We start from the raw sequence: 15199 nt of genomic DNA on the forward strand, positions 1-15199 counted from the left end.
GAGTGTGCGCTGATATGAAACTCCCTGCCAGATTAAAACTGTGTGCCGGACCGAGACGCGAACTCGGGTCCTTTGCCTTTCGCGGGCAAGTGCTCTACCGACTGAGCTTCTGTAAAGTTTGGAAGGTAGGAGACGAGGTACTGGGAGAAGTAAAGCTGTGAGGACGGGGCGTGAGTCGTGCTTGGGTAGCTCAGATGGTAGAGTACTTGCCCGCGAAACGCAAAGGTCCCGAGTTCGAGTCTCGGTCCGGTACACAGTTTTAATCTGCCAGGGAGTTTCATTTGGCTAGAGGCATCAGCAGCAGTCCACTCGCCTTTATTCTGCTCTGTGTGGTCTCCAGAAACGTTTCCTAAAGCAAAGTACATAGTAACTCGTGTGTGTGCAAATTTCCAAACTTTTTTCTGTAAGTTGGAACGCTGTGCGATCTCCAACAAAATTTCCGGGCTTTCCGACAAACAAGCCTGGACGAGGGTACGGGGCGACACACGTTTACGGTTTCCACACATACTTATGCCATTGGCGGATACATCTTTAACTTTGTAGTGGGAGATAGTGAACGGTCTTCCAGTTCCCTGATTGGAAGGGCACTTAGGCGTTGTGTTTGGTTAGAAAAGGTTGTTCCAGGTGCCTTTCCGAGGTCTGAAGGAAAATGGGCTTTTGAGATTCAGATTCTAACTTCTGTTTGCTGATTCTGCTCTGGACTCCGCACTAGTACGTGTTTTTCCTGACTTCCGTCTCTTGTACTAAAATGTAAACTTTCACGGCCGAAAATATCATGTCCATTATAATTATCCGGGCTGTTATGCCGTGGTCGGTTGATGAATTCTGAGGTGATTCCCAACGTTTCGTCTCCGGCTGCGGGAGACATCTTCAAGGGGGTCCGTAGCTTGATGTAAGGTCCAACACACACACTGGCTCGCTACTGACTGCCGCTAAATTCCGTGTCCGAGCGCCCCCGCGCCGCGGCGTGACGTCACGTGTTTTGAAAACGTCAGTGCAATTGGCCGCTGTCCGTCGCCGTCGATCGCCGTTGCCATCACCCAGTAGTGGACGAGTGGTACACATCTTCTTTAACACCGGCATCCATATACCGTTTAATTTGACGCCCTCCTCCTTTCGGTTGAAATTATTTGGGTGTTTAGCGATTTCGATTGCCTCCCTGTAGAGCCTTTCGTAGTATCCGCTCGTGGCCGCTAGTACTTGCGTCTCCTCGAAACGAATATTGTGGTTCCCTGGCTGGAAAGCATGCTCCGCAACAGCTGATCGTTCCGTTTCTCCTCTTCTACAATTTCCCTTGTGCTCTTCCAAACGTTTAGAAACAGTTCTTTTGGTGGTACCCACATAAACATCACCACAGCTGCATGGGATCCTATACACTTCAGATTTTTCCAATGGTTTGCGAGCGTCCTTGGCAGGCCTAAGGTATTCCTGTATCTTCCTGGTGGGCTTGTAAATTACGGTAATATTCCGCTTCGTCAAGATCCTCCCTATTCTTTCCGTTACGTTTTTAACAAACGGCAGGAAAACCTTAGATTTTGCAGTAGCCTGTACGTCAGTATGATTTCTGCGTGGCTGCCTCAACGCACGTTTTATTTCGGCGGACGAATATCCATTCTTCATTAGTGCATTGTGGAGATGTTCCATCTCAGCGTCGAGCAACTCAGGTTCACAAATAGTTCTAGCTCTGTCCGCTAACGTCTTGATAACACCCCGCTTCTGTTGTGGGTGGTGGTTCGAATCCCGGTGCAAATAACGGTCCGTGTGCGTGGGTTTGCGGTACACTGAGTGGCCCAAACGACCATTTTCGTTTCTAAACACAAGCACATCGAGGAAATGTAGTTTGCCGTCTACCTCCTCCTCCATAGTAAACTGAATTCTTGAGTTTATACTGTTCAGATGTTCCTACCATGTCTCCACAACGCAAACGTGTCATCCACGTATCGGAACCATACATTTGGTTTCTTGCTGGCAGTACCTAAGGCCTGTTCTTCGAATTTCTCCATAAAGAAGTTTGCAATTACGGGACTTAGGGGGCTTCCCATAGCCACGCCATCCGTTTGCTCATAAAACTGTTCATTCCACTTGAAGTATGTGGTCGTCAAACAACACTTAAACAGCTCTAAAATATCGGCAGGAAAAATTCGATCCAGCTGTTCCAATACATCATTAAGTGGAACCATGGTAAACAGCGATACCACATCGAGGCTGACCAATATGTCCTCCGGCTGGACCACTATGCCATTCAATCTGCTTATGAAATGTGTCGAATTCTTTATGTACGAGTCCGAACGGCCCACATGTGGGTTTAACAGCGTCTCTTGCCAAGTTCTTGAGCCCGCATCTCGTGGTCGTGCGGTAGCGTTCTCGCTTCCCACGCCCGGGTTCCCGGGTTCGATTCCCGGCGGGGGGATTTTCTCTGCCTCGTGATGGCTGGGTGTTGTGTGCTGTCCTTAGGTTAGTTAGGTTTAAGTAGTTCTAAGTTCTAGGGGACTGATGACCATAGATGTTAAGTCCCATAGTGCTCAGAGCCATTTGAACCAAGTTTTTGAAGTTTCACTTCGGGACCTACTTGCATCCGCGAGCAGGAATCAGAAGCCCGAAGAGATCCGCGGCTCGGCCCTGTAGCAGTTAGCAGTGGCTGCAGTTCGGGACACCGCGACTTGTGCGCGACCTCCTCTACGGCAATCACAGTAAGACCGCATTCGCAATGCGCATTAGCGACTTCGGAAGACGCGAGACAGTAAGGGGAGAGGAGTTCATTCCCGGTTTCTATCTTTAGTCTTCATAACTTGATCTACGCGCCTCACGCACTAGCATGCATGTTTTTGTGAAATATAATTCTTGCTTCAGAGGGAACATTTACCATAAACATTCAAGTTTCGTTTCGTTATCGAGCTAAATTTATTGGAGCTCACCATTATGGTGATGATTCTTTCTGATTCTTCCTTCATTCATTGTTCTGTTCATGTTCATACTCCTTTTTGTGTGTAATTACATAATTTTGCAATCACGGTTGAAAACGTGTTCTTTATGTGTCTGGGCACCACCTCGGTCCAGCATAGCATTGGTGGCGACCCTAACAGCCACTCATTTTCTCATCATTATTCGCTTTTAATTATGTAAATTCATTCTCAAATTGCTTTATAATCTCGACATTTGTGTACTGAGAAATTTTATACATTGTTTGAATAAACATTATTTTACAAGATCAAACTCTGTCGTTCAGCAGCCAATAAAATAAATTATCCAACTGAAATAGCCAGGTCCTTCATCCATAAGCAGTAGGCGAGGCCGCTGACCAGTTCAGAAACTTAGCAAATAACGTTTTCCCATGTACGAGGCAGCTGATTTTCAATTAGCCTATTAGCTTCATGGGGGTAATCACTTTATGTGATCCAGGATAATAGATTCAGTCTCAGTCTAATCTGCAGACCCACGGAGCACCTGATGAGCAAGAGACCGTACTCACAGCACACACGGCTTCTGGCGCCATAAACAACTGAAAGAAACGAGGAAACCTCGCTCACGCTTACTCTACATCTAGATCTACGTGATTACTCTGCTATTCTCAATTAAGTTCAAAAATGTTCAAACGTCTGTGAAATCTTATGGGACTTCTGCTAAGGTCATCAGTCCCTAAGCTTACACACTACTTAACCTAAATTATTCTAAGGACAAACACACACTCCCATGCCCGAGGGAGGACTCGAACCTCCGCCGGGATCAGCCGCACAGTCCATGACTGCAGCGCCTAAGACCGCTCGGCTAATCCCGCGTGAACACAATTAAGTGCCTGGCAGAGGGTTCAATTTTGATTCACTAAAACTAAAACTCTCCCTCTCTCCCCATAGGGTGGGGTTTGAGAGAGAGGCATTAGTTTTACAAATACTGACCCAAATATTTTTTTTTCCCCAGATTCGGATACGTTTTGTTTGTTTGGTCGTCATGAGGCCACACAACTTTTAATTATCAAACAAATCATCTGACTAACTAACTAACGAAACATCCTACTTACTAACGACTGAACTCATTAACTCACTGAGTAAACAAAGTAAAAGACTAACTGAGGAAAAACCCACTCGCTAACTAAAGATGATCGTATTCTCCTTTAAGATTTGGTGGTCCTGAAAAGGAACGATTGGTTCTTCTTTTTTTTCGAATCAAAATTTACGAAGTAAGTAAGTATTTTTTATCTATCTGTAACCATTTTCCACGCAAAAATGAGAACATGGATTTTCTTGAATTACAGAGCCAAGTACCAAGAATCAAAACAAATGTTTAAGACAAAATGTACGTAGTTTTTTGCGTAGAATCTGATTCTGCAATAAAAAGTTGGGGTTCCCATTTGAAATTTTAAAGTTGCCTCCCGACCCACCCCGAGGGTGCTGGGGTGACGGGCTAATTTTAGCACCAGCAGAAAATAATCAACTTTGGATTCTACACACTTTTTCGCGTGAAGCTTATTTTTCGAGCTATTCTGGTCTGTCAACTTAAAATTCACACCCTGTATATCTCTCAATTGCCGTCGATGCTATCTCTTTGAAATCATTCCACATCTTTTCTACGCTTACGTGATCAGATCGGAAGGAGTTGAGACTGTCTCTTAAAAAGGCGTTAAGAGCATTTATATCAGCTTTTTTTAAATAGATGTACTTAGCGTTTCTTTTTGATGATTGTGGGTGTTACGGTATTCGGCCTAGCAGCAACTGCCTTGTGGTCGCTACCCCTGTATTCGTCATGATACTCCCTATTTGTCCAGCATTATTTGTTTCTAAGAGGTCAAGTATGCTTTCGCAACCATTTACGCTACGAGTAGGTTTATGAACTAATTGTTCAAAATAATTTTCTGAGAAAGCATTCAGTACAATTTCGGATGACGTTTTGTGCCTGCCGTCGGCTTTAAACGTATAATTTCTCCAGCATAACGAGGGTAGATTGAAGTCACCAGCGACAGCACCAGTGCCATGTTCAGTTGATACAGGCCAGTGGTGGTAGCTTTCCGGACCCCAGATGATCTCGATAACGTTCCAAAACCGAAGATATAAATACAAAATCCTGTTGTTGATGTTGTGGTCTTCAGTCCTAAGACTGGTTTGATGCAGTTCTCCATGCTACTCTATCCTGTACAAGCTTCTTCATCTCCCAGTACCTACTCCAGCCTACATCCTTCTGAATCTGCTTTGTGTATTCAACTCTTGGTCTCCCTCTACGATTTTTACCAAAAAAAAAAAAATGGTTCAAATAGCTCTGAGCACTATGGGACTTAACATCTATGGTCATCAGTCCCCTAGAACTTAGAACTACTTAAACCTAACTAACCTAAGGACAGCACACAACACCCAGCCATCACGAGGCAGAGAAAATTCCTGACCCCGCCAGGAATCGAACCCGGGAACCCAAGCGTGGGAAGCGAGAACGCTACCGCACGACCACGAGATGCGGGCGATTTTTACCCTCAACGCTGCTCTCCAATACTAAATTACTCGATGTCTCAGAACATGTCCTGCCAACCGATCCCTTCTTCTGGTCAAGTTGTGTGCCACAAGCTCCTCTTCTCCCCAATTCTATTCAATACCTCCTCATTAGTTATGTGATCTACCCATTTAATCTTCAGCATTCTTCTGTCCAAAATATTTATCGTCCACGTTTCACTTCCATACATGGCTACACTCCATACAAATACTTTCAGAAACGCCTTACTGACATTTAAATCTATACTCGATGTTAACAAATCTCTCTTCTTCAGAAACGCTTTCCTTGCCATTGCCAGTCTACATTTTATATCCTCTCTACTTCGACCATCATTAGTTATTTTGCTCCCCAAATAGCAAAACTCCTTTACTACTTTAAGTGTCTCATTTCCTAGTCTAATTCCCTCAGCATCACCAGATTTAATTCAACTACATTCAATTATACTCGTTTTGCTTTTGTTGATGTTCATCTTATACCCTCCTTTCAAGACACTGTCCATTCCGTTCAACTGCTCTTCCAAGTCCTTTGCTGTCTCTGACAGAATTACAATGTCATCGGCGAACCTCAAAGTTTTTATTTCTTCTCCCTGGTTTTAATGCCTACTCCGAACTTTTCTTTTGTTTCCTTTATTGCTTGCTCAATATACAGATTGAATAACATCGGGGAGAGGCTACAACCCTGTCTCACTCCCTTCCCCACCACTGCTTCCCTTTCATGTCCCTCGACTCTTATAACTGCCATCTGGTTTCTGTTCAAATTGGTTGGTTGGGTGGTTGGTTTGGGGAAGGAGACCAGACAGCGAGGTCATCGGTCTCATCGGATTAGGGAAGGACGGGGAAGGAAGTCGGCCGTGCCCTTTGAAAGGAACCATCCCGGCATTTGCCTGGAGCGATTTAGGGAAATCACGGAAAACCTAAATCAGGATGGCCGGACGCGGGATTGAACCGTCGTCCTCCCGAATGCGAGTCCAGTGTCTAACCACTGCGCGACCTCGCTCGGTTTGTTCAAATTGTAAATAGCCTTTCGATCCCTGTATTTTACTCCTGTCACCTTTAGAATTTGAAAGAGAGTATTCCAGTCAACAGTGTCAAAAGCTTTCTCAAAGTCTACAAATGATAGAAACGTAGGTTTGCCTTTCCTTAATCTTTCTTCTAAGGTAAGTCGTAGGGTCAGTATTGCCTCACGTGTTCCAACATCCCTATGTAATCCAAGCTGATCTTCCCCAAGGTCGGCTTCTACCAGTTTTTCCATTCGTCTGTAAAGAATTCGTGTTAGTACTTTGCTGCTGTGACTTATTAAACTGATAGTTCGGTAATTTTCACATTTGTCAACACCTGCTTTCTTTGGGATTGGAATTATTATATTCTTCTTGAAGTCTGAGGGTATTTCGCCTGTCTCATACATCTTGCTCACCAGATGGTATCCAATCGTCCCGAATCTGACACGATGAGGTGGAGATCACATGATATGGAACTTCAAAATACAGAGCAAAAAACTATTGCTCACAGTCTGGTTAGAGTCCAAGACAGCGAGTACACTTAACAGCATACTCGTGGCAGTTGAAGAAGACGACTGGGTTTGTCGGACAAACATTGTGCATAAAAATGGAAACGACAGCTCGGAAGAAGACCTGGAAGCACACGACTAGGGAACAGTGCAAGCGAAGTCGTTGACCGTTAACCGGAAGAAGGGTTGCCCCGGCAACTCCAGCGGCGCCCGTCGCAGCGAAAGCGGCGGCCGGTGTGCGACCAGAGGCGTCCACTGCACCCGGAACAGCAGGCCCGGCGCTCCGGAACTCTCCCTGGCTGCGATGGCCGGGGCTGCGCTTCGTGGAAGCGGCGTCGCCCCGGCGTCAGCACGACGGGGAAACTAGAGAGCCTGTATAGGGAGAGAGTGGCCAACCGGACGATTCGGCGGCCATTTTTCTGCCAAACTGCGGGCGGCACTTTTGAATGGCCAGTAGGGCAGTAGTGGAGTACACACTCACCCAACCAAAAGCACAAGACAATATGGCGAAATCATTCGTTAAATGCCTTTCTTTACAGCTATAATATACTCATAGTAGCCTACTAAGTACAGCACAGGAAAATTTCATACAGACGAATGAAAGTCGTAAGCATTTGTTTACTTGTGACATGCAAAAAATGTGAGACGTATTAGTACTTCTTGTCCCGTTTTAATATTTTTTGTGGAATCAAAAATTTAAAAACCTCTCTCACACCGGCCTGATTTAGCTTCACTGATCAGGATAGTAAAAACATGCGTGTGTTAAGGTGCAAATGGCTCTGAGCACTATGCGACTTAACTTCTGAGGTCATCAGTCGCCTAGAACTCAGAACTAATTAAACCCAACTAACCTAAGGACATCACACACATCCATGCCCGAGGCAGGATTCGAACCTGCGACCGTAGCTGTCCCGCGCGTGTGTTAAGGGAATTTTCATTCACAAAGCAGGCTTATCACATTCACACGGTTCAATACTGTCCTATCCTGATTAAATTGAGCTTAACTTACGCAGTGAAGCAATTTCGAAGTCTCGGTGCGACGAAAATTGTCAGTCGATCTCCTGGAAACATTTGTAATAATTATTAAGTTTCGGTGATCACATGGGGAAGACCGGAGATCTGTTGGTAACACCGTGTTAGCCTATTTATTTGAAGTAACTGGAAATCTTGAGCATACAAAACGGAGGGTTCGTCCAGTGTAAATCAGACGTTCCCCACTGATCCCGTGCAACACAGCGCAGTAAGCAGACACTGTCAATAATAATCAGTTAAACAATACGCGAACACACTTACTTTAGTTTAGTTCATGTATTAAATTCCTTCTCATACAGAATCTCATCAAGATGGCGACTAGCTCAACAATACATACATATACATCCTCCTTCTTTCACGACTAATCGGCAAGCCTCCCTTCATTCTTTTCATAAGAGAAAACATAGATAGCAGAGAAGCTATTCCATGGAGTAAATGGACGCTCCAAGGAATAATTGGGCTTGAAACTACTTTGCATTGATAATCGGTAAGATAAGAAGAGATATTTCGAGATATGTACTGAGTTATATAATTTATAAAATTTCTGAAAATATCGCGGTGAGACCGCTGCAAGAGACATTACATCGTCTACAAACTTTTTGCCTGTCACAAGTAAACAACTGCTTACGAATTTCTTTCATATATACTGAATACCTCTAGCAGATAACAAACGAAAAAGATTCCAAAAATCAGGTAATGTTAAATGTAGGCTACTGTAATAACGACCAAGTTGTAAGGGATCCGTGATCCCACGAACATAGATGCTAGTATCCGTCGCCCGGGTCGATAGCAGACAGGAGTCGATCGTCGAGCGCTGCAGAAGGCAGTGAGACGAGTGTCGAGTGCGGAGTAGTATGGGAGACTGACGAGTGAGCGGTAGTGCGGGAGAGACGGGCAAGAAAGGTGGTCGAGTGAGTTGTAAACGGTAAAATTCACCGGAGTATGACGAGTGAGCACGTCCCCCTGATCGTCGTGGGGTGGACCCTCACTAATACCGATTCGCGAGTGATATGAAACAGAAAGTGACAAGTGCCGAATTACGTGTTTCGCTTCAACCGCGTCGGCCAGCAACAACCATGGATTGTAGTGAGGATTGTCGTGAATGTTAACCATCAGCATTGCGTGTGACGAAGTACTGAAAATCAGCAATCAATAAAAAGATATAACCGTAATTAGACGTGTAAGGCGAAGGTAGCAACTGCCTCAGAATTAGTGTGTTCGTAGAAAATACAATACAGTTTGTACATGACAACCTTTGTGGTCCTTCATAATAGACAAACTTTCAGTCATTAACTATTCAGTCTCGGAACAGCCGCACTCGGTTGAAATACCCCCGAAACCACAGCAGAAAAACCGATAGCCTTTCATCCATTAAGCACACGGTCATATAATCATAATAATTAACTGTTTGGCGGCTTCGATAAATTACACAAATCCAGTAAAGGAATTTTAAACGGGGGTGTTTCAAAGTATAACAAGAAAACTACCGTATCCCTTCTACCCCACAGTAAGTAGGCCTATTAAAAACTGTCTTCAAGAGTACCTACAATAATTTACTACGAATAATGTTTCAGCAACCACGACAACAGCGGAAAGCGTGCTTACAACTTGCTTGCGTCAACAGTCAGGCAATAATACTGAAACCAAAATAATGCCTAGCGTTCTGATTCGGAACGAAATAAAGTTTGACGCTATAAAGTCTAATGAGCGTGGGACAACAATTACAGGAACTTCCCGTTTCCAGCAAGGACTGTCAGATATTGGCTTCAGAAAAGCTTGTGATGCTACCAGTATGCACGAACTGTTAAAGAAATAAGAGCTTAAAAATGCAGAAAATTGTTACAGACCTACCTGTTTTGCGTGACTAAAAATTTTTAAAAAGACTGCGAAAAACACCTGCGCCTCTATTGGAACAACCAAATGCAGCACAACCTGGCATCGTTTACTAACGTCTGCAGAACGAATTACAGATGTCAAAAGCAATACTGTACAATTACTAACGTGTTTACTTCAAACATGTAGGCCTACCGACTTCATCACAGAACGCTTCATTATTTCAACTAGTATTTAAGATCGCAAACGATAATTACGCACTAAAAACGATATACAACTAAATCGAACATGCATGCACAACGTATAACAAGTCTCTCAATAATTCAAATACCTTTTAATCGTTTCCTAAAGTCCTCTGAACTTCAATTCAACTCAAAAGCACGGCGAACATACAGGGTGTTTAAAAAATGACCGGTACATTTGAAACGGCAATACAAACTAAACGAGCAGCGATAGAAATACACCGTTTGTTGCAATATGCTTGGAACAACAGTACATTTTCAGGCAGACAAACTTTCGAAATTACAGTAGTTACAATTGTCAACAACAGATGGCGCTGCGGTCTGGGAAACTCTATAGTACGATATTTTCCACATATCCACCATGCGTAGCAATAATATGGCGTAGTCTCTGAATGAAATTACCCGAAACCTTTGACAACGTGTCTGGCGGAATGGCTTCACATGCAGAGGAGATGTACTGCTTCAGCTGTTCAATTGTTTCTGGATTCTGGCGGTACACCTGGTCTTTCAAGTGTCCCCACAGAAAGAAGTCACAGGGGTTCATGTCTGGCGAATAGGGAGGCCAATCCACGCCGCCTCCTGTATGTTTCGGATAGCCCAAAGCAATCACACGATCATCGAAATATTCATTCAGGGAATTAAAGACGTCGGCCGTGTGATGTGGCCGGGCACCATCTTGCATAAACCACGAGGTGTTCGCAGTGTCGTCTAAGGCAGTTTGTACCGCCACAAATTCACGAAGAATGTCCAGATAGCGAGATGCAGTAATCGTTTCGGATCTGAAAAATGGGCCAATGATTCCTTTGGAAGAAATGGCGGCCCAGACCAGTACTTTTTGAGGATGCAGGGACGATGGGACTGCAACATGGGGCTTTTCCGTTCCCCATATGCGCCAGTTCTGTTTATTGACGAAGCCGTCCAGGTAAAAATAAGCTTCGTCAGTAAACCAAATGCTGCCCACATGCATATCGCCGTCATCAATCCTGTGCACTATATCGTTAGCGAATGTCTCTCGTGCAGCAATGGTAGTGGCGCTGAGGGGTTGCCGCGTTTGAATTTTGTATGGATAGAGGTGTAAACTCTGGCGCATGAGACGATACGTGGACGTTGGCGTCATTTGGACCGCAGCTGCAACACGGCAAACGGAAACCCGAGGCCGCTGTTGGATCACCTGCTGCACTAGCTGCGCGTTGCCCTCTGTGGTTGCCGTACGCGGTCGCCCTACCTTTCCAGCACGTTCATCCGTCATGTTCCCAGTCCGTTGAAATTTTTCAAACAGATCCTTCATTGTATCGCTTTTCGGTCCTTTGGTTACATTAAACCTCCGTTGAAAACTTCGTCTTGTTGCAACAACACTGTGTTCTAGGCGGTGGAATTCCAACACCAGAAAAATCCTCTGTTCTAAGGAATAAACCATGTTGTCCACAGCACACTTGCACGTTGTGAACAGCACACGCTTACAGCAGAAAGACGACGTACAGAATGGCGCACTCACAGACTGCGTTGTCGTCTATATCTTTCACATCACTTGCAGCGCCATCTGTTGTTGAAAATTGTAACTACTGTAATTTCGAAAGTTTGTCTGCCTGAAAATGTACTGTTGTCCCAAGCATATTGCAACAAACGGTGTATTTCTATCGCTGCTCGTTTAGTTTTTATTGCCGTTTCAAATATACCGGTCATTTTTGAAACACCCTGTAGGAAGCGCGAGAGACGTTTGGCAGAAAAATGGCGCCGAAGCTAATCACCAATCACGGGCAACTTCACCTATGGCCACTCTCTCCCTATACAGGCTCTCTAGGGGAAACCACGAAAAGGCTACGACTTACCCCGTGGCATTAGCAGCCCGCAGAACGCCAGGTGGCGGAGGGGCTGAGGTACTCCGTTCTTACAGGAGAGAATCTGCCGACTGACGATGTTTGAAGAGGACGCTGTATGAAGCAGAAATCTACAGATACCAGTCTTCGAATGCTGGTCCCTATTTTGACAGGAACCGAGGTTGGAATCTTCCTGCACGTCGGCCAGGGGGGCTGAAGATGGCGTAATACATCTCCGAAACTGGTAGCCCAGTAAAATAACAGTTTGGAAATTAGACGACTGAAAGCCAACTAAACTTCCATTAAGGTCTCATCTCTCTTCTACGGAATAGCTCTGGGTAATTTCCAAGAATGATTGCCTATCGACGTTGGAGCGCTCCAAACGATATATATCGAAGTTGCGATAGTAAATCGATTATGGAGGTTTAGTGATCGTCATTTGTATCAGTTTTGCGTTGTTTATTCAGTTTCAGTAAATTACGTTCCGGCCATAATTGTTTGTGACGTTTTCCCTTCATAGCGAGTGTAATGAGTGGTGCTTCTCAAGTTTCGTCTGAGAATTGCCTCACATGGAGAACTCTCATCCCATGCATAAGCAGTGTAGAGAAATGTTTGACTTTTTCCCGGAAATATGGACTTCTGCCCGACGAAGTCACGAGAGACTGTACTGACTGTGGTGCTGCCAAGTCTGTGAAACTGTTTAAGAGGAGTGCGGACACAGAGATTCCACTGCAATTTCATTGCGGGCTTTGTGGAAAGCGAACCAACATCAGGAAAAACACGTGGTTCGAGTCCTCTAAATTATCGATTGAGACGAGCATAATTCTTGTGTCGTGCTGGATTCGTGATTACACTCTGCTAGCCACAGCATCAGAAACTGGGCTATCGGCGAATACCGTCTGTGATTACTTTGGATTTTGCCGAGAAGTGTGCTACGTCATACTGACAAACGACAGTGTGCCAATTGGTGGAGCGCATAAAATAGTGGAAGTAGACGAGTCTCACATTGCTAGGCGAAAGAATCAGAGAGGGCGGCCTACTAAAACTGAAGTAGATCATATTTGGGTTTTTGGTGGCATAGAAAGGGGGTCACGCAAGTGTTTGGTTGTCAGGGTATTTTCGCGAGACAAGGTGACTCTAGCGGGTCTTATGAAGCATTTCATACTGCCAGGAAGAAAAGTCATCACCGACGGGTTTCAGTCATACCAGAGTCTCAAAGCTGAAGGGTTCGAGCACGAATTTGTGAACCACTCTGTCTTCAGATGACGACAGTATCCATACCCAGAAAGTAGAACACCTGTGGAAGTCTGTCAAGTCAACCATAAAAATAGAAGGCCGTCCAGGACAGAAGGACGAACTCTATTTATTCCAGTACCTATACTGTCTCAACTTGCGTCTCCAGGGGAAAGTTGACGCATGCGACACTCTGCCGATATTCCTACGCGATATTGGCAGAGTATACCCCGGGTATGGCAAAAAACGACTTGTCCCTGCAGCTTATACATCCAGCGGACTCTCACAAGACGATAACACCGACGGCGACTAAGGCAAGTCGCCTCCTTTCAATTTACCAGTGCTTCTCTAACGCTTTTCTTTTGTCGTTATCTAGTGACACCTTTAAACATACTCGTAACGCGCACCACGAGACCTCCATAATCGATTTACTATCGCAATTTCGATATGTATCGTTTGGAGCGCTCCAACTTCGATAGGCAATCATTCGTGGAAATTACCTAACTCTGCACTGTCAGAGTTCCACTTTCACTGCCGCAAGGTAATACTAGAATAATCTGAAAATTTTGATGCCTGTTGATGCCAGGAGCGTTTCTACGCTGCATGTTCCTCTAAGTCCCACGCTCCTCAAACGCAGGAGTGGGGCGTCCGTCACTTTGTTTTGGCTCAAATGGCTCTGAGCACTATGGGACTTAACTGCTGAGGTCATCAGTCCCCTAGAACTTAGAACTACTTAAACCTAACTAACCTAAGGACATCACACACATATCCATGCCCGAGGCAGGATTCGAACCTGCGACCGTAGCAGTCGCGCGGTTCCGGACTGAAGCGCCTAGAACTGCTCGATCACAGCGGCCGGCTTTGTTTTGGCTCTTATTCTCCACATTCACAGTACTGGGCGTCTGTTCTACTGAGTCGGTGCAGACGTATTTCGAAGTGACCGTTATGGAATTTCATACGTGTCCCCGTCACACAAAAATTGCGACTGATGGTTCGTGTGGAACATCACTGTGTGGCTAGGACGCAGAATTTTTACAGTTGTTTTTTCCGTGCTCTACTTGCAAGTGGAACAGCAAGGGAAATGACTAGTAGTGGTACAAGGTACCCTCCGCCATACACCATACTGTTGCTTATGCAGTATGCATGTAAATGTAGCTTGCTATACGGCAGCACCCTAAAGGCGCTAGAGATTCTCCATTCATTATACCGCTGATTTCTTATCATTGCCTTGAAAGTCGCAACAAAGTCTAAGTTTGGGGCGTTCTCGTGCCCATGGATGCCCGTAATCATTACGTGTATTTATAGCCAGTTCGTTGCCCCGTAAGCTGTAGTGCTCTTTTACACAAAAAAATTTAAGTTCGAAGTGGTTTTCTTGTAGAATTTCCACCTCTTACTGAGATCCAGCAAGCCAAGTTCACAAAAATTCATCGAAGTACTAGGTCCCAGGTTATCACATCATTCATAATTTTCCGTGACACACATTTATTAAACAATATTATTTAAAAAAAGAACAATAGTATAAGAGAATTAAATAATCTTTTAGAAATCACCAATTCTTAAAGCGGTGAGTGGAATGCTAAATTGTTCGCACCGGAATCTATACGAGCTGACACGGCTCAGTTTTATTATCCCGAACACTGGAAGGTAATTGTGGCTTTGCCTACTGAGTTGTATTTGCAGTGCTGCTTCCGAATCAGAAACGACCACCAGTATCGCAGTGTTTTTCGAGGTACATTGCAGAGTTAGTAGCACAGCTAGCAATTCTGCTGTCAAGATAGATGCCACATGGACATCTTGTATTGCCCAGCCACCGAAGATCGTGTCGATAATGCGCAGCCGGCGCCGTTGCTACATTTTGATCCATCTATATATACACTGATCAGCCACAACATTATAACCACCTACCTGATAGCTGGTACGTCCACCTTTGGCACATAGCGGCGACGCGTCATGGCGTGCTAGCAATGAGGCCGTGGTAAGTTGCTGGAAGCAGCTGGCTCCACTTATGCACACACAGGTCACCTAAATCTAGTAATTGCGGAGAGGTGGGCAATGAGCTCTGAC

This window comes from Schistocerca piceifrons, chromosome 3 (assembly GCF_021461385.2).
Source record: "Schistocerca piceifrons isolate TAMUIC-IGC-003096 chromosome 3, iqSchPice1.1, whole genome shotgun sequence".
Classification (NCBI taxonomy): Eukaryota; Metazoa; Arthropoda; class Insecta; order Orthoptera; family Acrididae; genus Schistocerca; species Schistocerca piceifrons.